This window comes from Carcharhinus amblyrhynchos, chromosome 32, assembly GCF_965287045.1.
Source record: "Carcharhinus amblyrhynchos chromosome 32, sCarAmb.v2.hapA, whole genome shotgun sequence".
NCBI lineage: Eukaryota > Metazoa > Chordata > Chondrichthyes > Carcharhiniformes > Carcharhinidae > Carcharhinus > Carcharhinus amblyrhynchos.
The window spans coordinates 10,626,208-10,638,149 of NC_137355.1; the positions used below are offsets into that span (position 1 = coordinate 10,626,208).

The 11,942-nt window shown below is 48.1% G+C and overlaps 1 non-coding gene across 1 annotated transcript; it reads left to right on the top strand.

Moving 5' to 3' along the window:
* The first annotated feature begins 7,678 nt into the window (after positions 1-7,678).
* trnai-aau (transfer RNA isoleucine (anticodon AAU)) lies at positions 7,679-7,754 on the top strand. The gene has a single exon. It is a non-coding gene; the product is annotated as a tRNA-Ile (tRNA).
* Positions 7,755-11,942: the final 4,188 nt, after the last annotated feature.

The window sequence follows — 11,942 nt, forward strand, 5'->3', positions numbered from 1 at the left end:
AACAGCACTTAGAAAAAGTATTTAGAGAAAAGACAGAAACTTCTGGAAGAACGCGGCAGATCTGTGGACAAAGAGAGAGAGAGAGTCAGCATTTTGAGTCAAGTATGACTCTTCTTGGAACTTGGTATTCCATTGGTTGTAGTTTGTGATTGCTGGGGGATTTTTCAGAGACCAGATATTGCTAAAACTCAGCTCATACAAAGACTCTCAAAGTCAGCATCCTGGTTAAAGATGTATCTTTATTTGACCAACGATCGCTGGCAGAGATAATGTTGGGCGATGCTGGGGCAGCACGGTGACACAGTGGTTAGCGCTGCTGCCTCACAGCGTCAGGGACCCAGGTTCGATTCCCGGCTTGGGTCACTGTCTGTGTGGAATCTGCTGTAAGGAGGGCGGGGGGTGGGGGAGCTGAGATTTGGAGTGGCCCCTCTCTCCCACCTTAACCCTCCCGTCCCCTTAACCATGAGGAGGCGTCAGAGAGGACGCTGCCAACAGCAGAGGTCACCCTGTGTCTGCATGGGTTTCCTCCACAGCCTGAAAGACGTGCTGGTTAGGTGCTAAATTCTCCCTCAGATTACCCGAACAGTCACTGGAGTGTGGCGACTAGGGGATTTTCACAGTAACTTCATTGCAGTGTTAACGTAATCCTACTTATTACACTAATAAATAAACTTTTCACACCTTTCTAACAAAGAAGGCCCTGAAGCACAAAGGGACTTGGGAGCTCTTGTTCAAGATTCTCTTAAGGTTAACATGCAGTTCGGAAGGCAAATTCAATGTTAGCGTTCGTTTCGAGAGGGCTAGAATACAAGAGCAGGGATGTACTGCGGAGGCTGTATAAGGTTCTGGTCAGACCCCATGTAGAATATTGTGAGCAGTTTTGGGCCCTATCCCTAAGGAAGGATGTGCTGGCCTTGGAGGGGGTACAAAGGAGGTTCACAAGAATGATCCTAGGAATTAAAGGTTTGTCCTATGAGGAGCAGTTGAGGAGTCTGGGTCTGTACTCGTTGGAGTTTAGAAGGATGAAGGGGGATCTAATTGAAACTTATAGAATACTGAGAGGCCTGGATAGAGTGGACATAGAGAGGATGTTTCCACTAGTGGGAGAGACTAGAACTCAAGGGCACAACCTCCGAGTGAAGGGATGCTCCTTTAGAAACAAGGTGAAGAGGAATTTCTTCACCCAGAGAGTGTTAAATCTGTGGAACTCATTACCAAGGGTCAATTTAGCATGGCCAATCCACCTAACCTGCGCATTTTTGGAGTGTGGGAGGAAACCGGAGCTACCGGGGGAAACCCATGTGGACACGGGGAGAACATGCAGACTCCACACAGACGGTGACCCAAGTCAGGAATTGAACCCGGGTCCCTGGCATTGTGTGTATGTGTGATACGGGGAATTGAAATTGGTAAATGAACAGCAGCCAATCCGTTGTCTGATTTAAGCTGCACCCACTTTTCTGTTCCAAAGAAACGGTATGTGTTGATTGGCTATTATAATCACTGAAAACTTCACGCTCTCCATGGCGATCTCAGATTGTCCCCAGAGTACATTCTCATCCTTTACTGGGATGTGGGCAGTGTTTCTGGGATGTTGCCCATTCTAATTGCCCTTGGAATGAGTGGCCATCTCACATTGGCAGCAAAGAGTTGACCAATGCTGTGAGTGTGGAGTCACGTGTAGGCCAAACCGGGCAAGTATTCCCTTCCCTAAAGGGGCATGAGTGAGCCCGATGGGTTTTTAACAACAATCTTATTTATTGATTAGTGTCACAAGTCTACTTACATTAACACTTCAATGAAGCTACTGTGAAAATCCCCGAGTCGCCACACTCCAGCACCTGTTCGGGTACAAAGGGAGAATTTAGCACAGGCAATGCACCTAACCTGCACATCTTTGGACTGTGGGAGGAACCCGGAGCACCCAGAGGAAACCCATGCAGGCACGGGGAGAATGTGCAGACTCCACACAGACAGTGACCCAAGCCAGGAATTGAACCTGGCTCCCTGGCACTGTGAGGCAGCACTGCTAACCACTGTGCCATCCAATCTGTGGTAGTTTAACCAACATATTTCCAGATTTACTCCCCATTTAACAACTGCATTCGAATTCCACAAGCTGCCATAGTGAGATTTGAACCCTCAGCCTTGGGAGGATGAACCCGAGTCTTGGATTTTTGAGTCCAGCAATATTTTCTCACAGTGCCAGGGACCCTGGTTCAATTCCTAACTTGGATCACCATCTGTGCGGAGTCTGCACATTCTCCCCGTGTCTGACTGGGTTTTCTCCCAGTCTGAAAGACCTGCTGCTTAGGTGCATTGTCTGTGCTAAATTCTTCCTCAGTGCACCTAGGGGATTTTCACAGTAACTTCATTGCAGTGTTGATGTCAGCCTACTTGTGACACTAATGAATAAAAACTTGAAAGAGATTTATTAGCACTAAGTCACTGGCTCACCTGAACATGTGCTGCAGTTCCCTGTTCTGCCACCTGGTGACACTCTCTGTCCTGAGCTGCGAGACCAACTGAGACCAGGATAATGAACAGAGAAAGAAAATAAAAAGCAGAATGAGATGAGTTTTATACAATCGTTTTGTAGGTGAATAAATCCCCCTTTGCTTTTAACCAGTTCCCCTCTTTTCAGAAGGTGTTTAAGGGGACTGGGATCGAACCCGGGTCCCTGGCATTGTGAAGCAGCAGTGCTAACCACTGTGCCATCGCGCTGCCCTGTCTTACTGGGACCCAGGACTGCTGGCTGGAGTGGGGTGTGATGTCCCAGAACAGATGTACTCTGTGTAAAGGAATTCAACACAGTTCACCAGCGGCAGAGGGTGTGAACAACGGGAAAACCTGTTGACGGTGACGAGATTCAGTGATTTGATTTGATCTATTATTGTCACATGTATTGGGATACAGTGAAAAGTATTGTTTCTTGCGCGCTATACAGACAAAGCATACCGTTCATGGAGAAGGAAAGGAGAGGGTGCACAAGGTAGTGTCACCGTCACAGCTAGGGTGTAGCGAAAGAACAACTTAATGCGAGGTAGGTCCATTCACAAGTCTGATGGCAGCAGGGAAGAAGTTGTTCTTGAGTCGGTTGGTACGTGACCTCAGACTTTTGTATCTTCTTCCCGGAGGAAGAAGGTGGAAGAGAGAATATCCGGGGTGTGTGGGGCCCGTGATTATGCTGGCTTGTTTGCTGAGGCGGCGGGAAGTATAGACGGAGTCAATGGATGGGAGGTTGGTTTGCATGATGGGTTGCGTCATGACCTTTTGTAGTTCCTTGCAGTCTTGGGCAGAGCAGGAGCCATACCAAGCTGTGATACAACCAGAAAGAATGCTCTCTATGGTGCATCTGTAAAAATTGTTGAGAGTCGTAGCGGACATGCCAAATTGCCTTAGCCTCCTGAGGAAGTAGAGACATTGGTGAGAAGTTGAGTGGGGCAGAAAACTTTGGCCCATATCTCTTAATTCCCTGATTATTCAAAAGTCAAGAATCAAAAATAAAAATACTCAATGACTAAAGATTCACACTGTTGTGGGGTAAAAAATTCCAAACACTCCATCCTCACTGAGTGAAGAAAGTTCTCACCTCACTCCTAAATGATTGACCCCTTACCCTGAGACTGTGCTCCACATGTACTCGATACCCCAGCCTGGGGAAACATTTTCTGTCTATCCACCTTGTTAATCCACTTCAGAATTTCATGTATTTTGATTCTTCTGAACTCCAGCGACCATGGGGCTCAGATGTGGAAATCTCCCACAGTACAATTCCCCCAAGCCCAGCAAACTAGTCCAGTGAACCTTCGTGGCACTCTCTCTCTCTCTCGAGGAACTACATCCTGCCTTAAGGTTAAGATAAGGTTACAGCATTCTGCTGGGATTGTGAGACGCTCGACTGAGTTAAGCTCTGGAGCTCCCTCTTTAAACTTCATTTCCTCTCTCGCTCATCTGTACCTTCAAGGTTTCCCTTCAAAGCCATTTCCCTGTGATATAAATATGAGTTGTTGCGCGAGTAATTATTGTTTCAATTTATTATTGACACAAGTATAAGTTTAACTTTATTTATTTATTAGCCACAAGTAAGGCTTACATTAACACTGCAATGAAGTTACTGTGGAATTCCCCTAGCCGCCACAGTCCAGTACCTGTTTGGGTCAATGCACCTAAACGGCACATCTTTCGGACCGTGAGAGGAAACCAGAGCCCTCGGAGAAACCCACGCAGACACGGGGAGGAATGTGCAGACTCCACACAGACAGTGACTTCATCAAACCCAGGTCCCTGGCGCTGTGAAGCAGCGGTGTTAACCACTGTGTAAGTAGGTTAACATTAACATATGAGATAAAAAATGTGACGAGCTACGTAAAGAGGTATTAGGACAGATGACCCAAAGCCATTTTTTATTCATTCATGGGATATGGGTGTCGTTGGCTGGTCAGCATTTCCATCCCATCCCGAGGTGTCCTTGGAAAGCAGTTGAGAGTCATCCACATTGCTGTGGCTCTGGAGTCACAGGTAGGCCAGTCCAGGTAAAGGACACTTATTTATTAGTGTCACAATTAGGCTTACACTAACACTGCAATGAGGTTACTCTGAAAATCCCCTGGTTGCCACACTCTGGCGCCTGTTCGGGTACACTGAGGGAGAATTCAGCACGGTCAGTGCACCTAACCAGCACATCTTCCAGACTGTGGAGGAAACTGGAGCACCCGGAGGAAACCCATGCAGACAAGGGGAGATGGTGCAGCCTCCACACAGACAGTCACCCAAGCCGGGAATTGAACACAGATCCCTGGCACTGTGAGGCAGCAGTGCTAAGCACTGTGCCACTGTGATGCCCATGCCAATGTGTAATGGCACTGGCTACTTTATGGAGGTATAGGTTACACCATGTGGGTTGTATGGGGGTGAGATGTGCACCTGTGATATGGGTAAAGTGATTTTGTGAGGATTCACACTGCTATTAGAGTCTTGGTAAGGGGGGGAAGTTGGTGGTGGTGTAGTGGTATCGTTACTGGACTAGCAATCCAAAGACCCAGGGTAATTCTCTCGGGATCCGAGTTCGAATCCCGCCCATGACAGGTGGTGAAATTTGAATTCAATAAAAAATATCTGAAATTAAGAATCTACTGGTGACCATGAAACCAGTGTCAATTGTTGGAAAACCCATCTGGTTCCCTTTAGGGAAGGAAATCTACCATCCTTACCTGGTCTGGCCTACATATGACTCCAAAGCCACAGCAATGCGGTTAACTCTCAACTGCTCTCCAAGGGCAACTAGGGATGGGCAAACAAATGGGCAAACAAATGGACGTCCATGTCCGGCGAATGAATAAAAATACATTATGGCTTGGGTTACCTCATCAATGTCCAGCCAAGGGGTCCTGGATAGATCACTATTGTTGCATGTTGCCCATAGATCTTTGGCAGTTCATTTGTGGGTATGTCATCCCTTAATATCCAATAATGTGCTGACAGTTTGGCAAGAGTCATTGCTAACCGCCCACGTCTATTATTCAGTAGTAAGGGCAGCACAGTGGTTCGTACTGCTGCCTCACAGCGCTAGGGACCTGGGTTCGATTCCTGGCTTGGGTCACTGTCTAAGCGGAGTCTGCACGTTCTCCCCATGTCTGCGTGAGTTTCCTCAGGATTCTCCGGTTTCCTTCCACACTACAAAGGAACGTGGGTTAAGTGGATTGGCCATGCTGAATGCTATAGGGCCACGGGTTGTAGGGTGGACAATATAAGAACATAAGAAATAGGAGCAGGAGTAGGCCATCTAGCCCTTCGAGCCTGCCCCGCCATTCAATAGGATCATGGCTGATCTGGAGTGGATCAGTTCCACTTTCCCGCTTTCTCCCCATAACCCTTAATTCCCCTGTCTATCAGAAACCTATCTACCCGTGACTTAAATATATTTAGTGAGGTAGCCTCCACCACTTCAATGGGCAGAGAATTCCAGAGATTCACCACCCTTTGAGTGAAGAAGTTCCTCCTCAACTCTGATCTAAACTGCCCCCCCCTTATCTTGAGGCTGTGTCCTCAAGTCCTGCTATCCTTTCTAAGCGGGAAGAATCTCTCGACGTCTACCCTATATCCCCTTCATTATCTTATATGTCTCTATAAGATCCCCCCTCATCCTTCTAAAGGAGGATGGGGTCTGGGTAAGATGCTCTTTTGGAGAGTAGGTGCAGCCTTGATGCGCCAAATGGCCTCCTCCTGCACTGTAGGGATTCTAATAAAGTTATAGGATTGTCCATCAGCTGTGATTCTACATCCACCTTTCAGTTTTAGCTGTGTCCACACTCTTCACTTACACCTTGTCTGGGTACTAATCCTCTCTGAAATTTGAGGCATGTACAAGGAGCCTAAAATCATTCCTCCTCTTTGCATTCAGGAATGCTAACTGACAGTCCCTGTGGCTGAAATCCAACACTTCATCATCCTGGAGTCTGCCTGTATGCAAATTCTGTGCAGTCACTCTGACTCAGGCTTTGTCCTCACTCACCAACATGAAGAATGCTTTTGTCCAGCCTGAAAACACTCTAAACAATTCACATTCAGCAGGACAACAATCTGGGTGTGACACACACACTCTCTCTCTCATGCACTCGCGCGCGCGCACACACACACAAACACACACTGAGACAAACACACACTAAGAGACAAACTCACACACACACACACACACTAAGAGACAAACTCACACACACACACACACACTAAGAGACAAACTCTCACACACACACACACACACACTAAGAGACAAACTCACAGACACATACACACACACTCATACATGCAATATGCAACACGTGCGCAACATATTCACACATGCTACACACTTTCACATGCAACATACACACATGCACAACACACGCTACACACACACTCACAGGCAACACACACTCACACACAACACACACTCTCTCACACAGACACACACACCCACACTCACTTTCTCTCACACTCTCACACACTCATTCTCTCTCTCAATGCGCACACTCACTCACACTGAACTAGGTCTTTCCATAGCTGAGGGTAGGAGGTGGTCGGGAAGGTGGGGGAGTGGATTTGAGTCTCTCCCACTCTCGGAGTGGAGACCGTGGCACCCGGCAGTTAAACGATTATCAGGCAGCCCTGTTGAGAGTTGGCCTCTCCACACATATCCCGTGTCGATGTCCAACAGCTGCCTGCTTTTGTGACCACCCACACATGCACCCCCGCCTCCCTCCCTCCCACTCCAATCCTGCCAGACATCTCGCTGTCAAACTTAATGAGCACTTCAGGGAACTGTTCTGGGACATTTCACTTCTGTAAAAAAGGCCCTGCTGAAATCCAAATAGTTGCTGTGGTTAAACATCAATGCCAAGCTCTGCAATCAGAGGGTCAATTTTGCGAGGGGAGTGTCTTTCTCTTCAGATGATCTGTAAAAGAGTTAAGACCCAGGTGGGGAAATCAGACTTCCACATATTGAGACCAGGCCAATCCTCTATTAATCAATCATTTGGGAAAAGCATTCTGGAAGCTGCATTCAAAGGTTGAATCATACATTGTCCACACTGCATCGTCGTCATGGGAACGAGCGTTAGCCCTCCATTGCTTGATCACCAGGATCAATGAATTTATTTAGCTAAAGTTGTCACCTGCCGATTTCTTGACCCTTTCACAGTTCCGGTTAGCTCAGCTGGTTAGAGCTTGGTGCTAATAATGCCAGGGTCGCAGGTTCAATCCCTGTACTGGCCAAATGCAGTTACCTGTGTCTCTGGAGTCCAGGGGTAAACGGTGTGCTCAGTGGGAAATCTCGTTGTCAGCACAGGCTAAGTTGCTTTGCGTTCAGTCCTAATGCACCCAAATTAGGGGCGGCACAGTGGTCACACCGCTACCTCACAGCGCCAGGGACCCAGGTTCAATTCTGGCCTTGGGTCACTGTCTGTGAGGAGTTTGCATGTTCTTCCTGTGTCCGCATGGGTTTCCTCCGGGTGCTCCAGTTTCCTCCCATAGTGTAAAACACGTGCTGGTTAGGTGGATTGGCCATGCTAAATTCTCCCTCAGTGTTACCCGAACAGGCGCCGGAGTGTGGCAACTAGGGGAATCTCACAGTAACTTCATTGCAGTGTTAATGTAAGCCTACCTGTGACACTAATAAAGTTTACTTATTTAGCAGTCACAAGTAATGCTTATATTAACACTGCAACGAAGTTACTGTGAAATTCCCATGGTCTCCTGCTCCTGTTCGGGCACGCTGAGGGAGAATTTAGCACGGCCAATGCACCCTAACCAGCACGTCTTTCAGACTGAGAGGAATCTGGAGGAACCCACGCAGACATGGGGAGAACATGCAAACTCCGCGTAGACAGTGACCCAAGCTGGGAATCGAACCCGGGTCCCTGGCGCTGTGAGGAGGCAGTGCTAACCCACTGTGCCACCCTGCCCCCTCAGTGTAATAACAATAAACGTTATAATTTTACCCCTTTCATTCATCTCAACCTTTGGGTTTTCCCAATGATTTCTGCACGGGCCCTCCCATCAACCAAAAGGGCTTAAAGCCCAAAAATGTAAATGTAGAACATCCAGGAGAGGAATGTTAACTTTGTTTAAACTTTCTATTTCTGTGATATTTTCCCCACAGCAGTGCCCCAGAGAGGAATCTCTAATTCATCAACAATTTGCTTCCATATATTCCACTAACCATCTGGTGACCTTTCATCTGTACAGTTCTAATCCCAAAATTAAAGTCCCTTAGTCATCGATCAGTGAAAATAATCTTTCATCATCTTCCCTCTCAAAACCCTTTCGGAAATGGGAAGGTTCATGTGAAATTTCTTTCATGTTGAGCCATGCCTGAGGTTGCGATGAACAAGTAGTTATTCAGAGGCAATCTTCCCAGATTGGGTAATTGTGGGCGGCAACAGAATTTGGTGGACTGGAACTCAAGTTGATCAAGGGCCCATGTGCCATCTTAGAGTGCTCCCCTCACGTTGCCAGTCCGAGTTTAAACGGATTCTCTTGTCCTCCCAAGCTCACCCATTTGTGGTTACTCCATCACTGGACCTTCCTTCAGGGGAGTCTCCAACAGTAGGGTTGAGCAACTGACTGATATCGAAAGGATCGTGAATGTAGCCCAATCCAAAACTCAAACCAGCCTCCATTGACACTTCTCGCTGCCTCGGAAAAGCAACCAGCATATTCAAGGACTCCACGCGCCCCGGACGTTCTCTCTTCCACCTTCTTCTGTCGGGAAGAAGATACAAAAGTCTGAAGACACATATCAACTGACTCAAGCTTCTGCCCTGTTGCCATCAGAATTTGAAATGGACCTACCTCATATTAAGTTGATCTTTCTCCCCACCTTAACACGGTGGCACAGTGGTTAGCACTGCTGCCTCACAGCCCAGACCCAGGTTCGATTCACGTTTAGGTCACTGTCTGTATGGAGTCTGCGTGTTCTTCCCTTGTCTGTGTGGGTTTCCTCCGGGTGCTCTGGTTTCCTTCCACAGTCTGAAAGACGTCCTGGTTAAGTGCATTGGCCATGCTAAATTCTCCCTCAGTGTACCTGAACAGGTGCCGGAGTGTGACGACTAGGGGATTTTCACAGTAACTTCATTGCAGTGTTAATGTAAGCCTACTTGTAACTAAATAAAGATTGTAACATTACATTTTGCCGCCTTCACCAATCAGCAGCCCTCCTCTGGAGAGTTCCCCTCTCCCAACATCTCCCCACCATGATCTGCACCCTGATACCCCTTCCCCATCAGGCTCCACCCCCTTAGCACTACAAGGCAGGCAGGATGCCAGGCTGGCACTATCCCATGGGAACTGCACCCCCCCAACCCCTGACAGCCCGGGGAGGTGGGGGGGGTGGGGGGGGCTTCAATTGTCTTTTATCCCACTGGTGAGGCCATCATGTCAGGTCCCCGTTGGGTGGGTACCATCTGTGATCCTCGCCAGTGAGGACCTCGTCCAGCAAGGACGATACCGTAAACATGTCATTGATATTTAAATCAGCCCTGCAGCCTTCCTCGAACCTAATCACATAATCAGTCTCACACCCAGCCATACACACAAAGACTGAGGACAGGATCTCCTCCCTCATTCACAGCCGTTGGGGTTTCTATACACCCTGGCCACTGGCGAAAGATCCTACCGATGAGAACTGCTGGAAAATTCCAGCCTGAGTATAAAGACAGTGCATGTAGAATCTTAGAATCTCTACAGAGCAGAAGGAGGCCATTTGGCCCATCAAGCCTGTGCCGCCTTTCCAACAAATCATGCCACCCAGGCCTGATAGCCCTAGCCCCACGTATTTGCCCCACTTTCTTCCTAAACTGCACATCCTGGGTCAATTTAGTATGGTAAGAAGTCTCACAACACCAGGTTAAAGTCCAACCAGTTTATTTGATAGTAAACCCACAAGCTTTCGGAAACGCTGTTCCTTCGTCAGGTGTATGGAAAGTTCGATACACCTGATGAAGGAACAGTGCCTGCTGTGTTTAACTCAGTCCAATGCCGGCATCTCCACTTCAATTTAGCATGGCCAGTGCACCTACCCGCACATCTTTGGACTGTGGGAGGGAAACTGGGGCACCCGGAGGAAACCCACGCAGACACGGGGAGAACATGCAAACTGCACACAGACCCAAGCTGGGAATTGAACCCGGGTCCCTGGCGCTGTGAGGCAGCAGTGCTAACCATGGTGACACCGTGCCGCCTTGTTTTTTTATAGATTACAGTTAACTATTTCTGGCCTCCCACCTGTGGCTCCTCCAATGGATTTGCTGATTTAAAGTTTGGCCTTGCAAAGCGAAGGGTTCGCAGCAGGTTGCGAGATTTCCTATAGTCGAATAGCTAAGAGGTTGGTTCTCAGGTTTAACCTGGAAACTGGGACGGGCTAAGTCCACTGGCTGCCCTTTGACTTGTGGCTGGTTTCAGAGACGGAAGGCTGGAATCTTGCTACCGTTCATGCCAGCAGGAATTTCCAATCCTGCAGCAGTGAACAGGGATTTGGCTGGCCGCTGAATTCTCCGACCTCACTGCGGCAAGACCGTGGCGTGAGGGGACAGTAAGATCGCGCTGAGCTTCTCAGACTAGCTGATGACTGATGGTTCCTCAAAGGCCAATTGCCTTTGATCATAGAAACCTACAGTGCAGAAGGAGACCCTTCAGCCCATCGAGTCTGCACCGAACACAATCCCACCCATACCCACTAATCCCCTCTAACCTACACATCCCTGGACACTAAGGGGCAACTTCCTAGCATGGCCAATCAACCTAACCCGCACATCTTTGGGCTGTGGGAGGAAACCCACGCAGACACGAGGAGAATGTGCAAACTCCACACATGATGTGGATATGCTGGCGTTGGACTGGGGTAACCACAGTAAAAAGTCAGGTTTCAGTCCAACCAATTTATTTGATAGTAAATTCACTAGCTTTCGGGTTAGCCCCTTCGTCAGGTGAATGGAGAGTTCTGGCCTCAGACAGAGCATATAAAGCACAGACAGTTTACAGATTACTGATTAGAATGCCAATCTTTACACCTAACCTGCTGTTCAAGTCTTAAAGTGGCCAACAATGTGTGTGGAAGGAGCACTGATCACAGGTTAAAGAGATGTGTATTGTCTCCAGACAGTACAGTGAGTGAGGTTTTGCAAACCCAGGCAAGTCACGGGGGTTACAGATAGTGCGACATCAGATAGATTGTGTGGAGTGCAAACTCCACACAAATAGTGACCCGAGCCAGGAATCGAACGCAGGACCCTGGCGCTGTGAAGCAGCAGTGATAACCACTGTGCTACCGCGCCGCTGTGTTGCCTGCTTTTCTTTTTTTTAAACTTTATTCCAATCCAATCAAGTCAAATTAAAGCCAATTCAGAGTCCCAACAAGTTGGGACATTCCCGATCCAAGCTGACAAGACAGGGCTCTCACCCCCTGT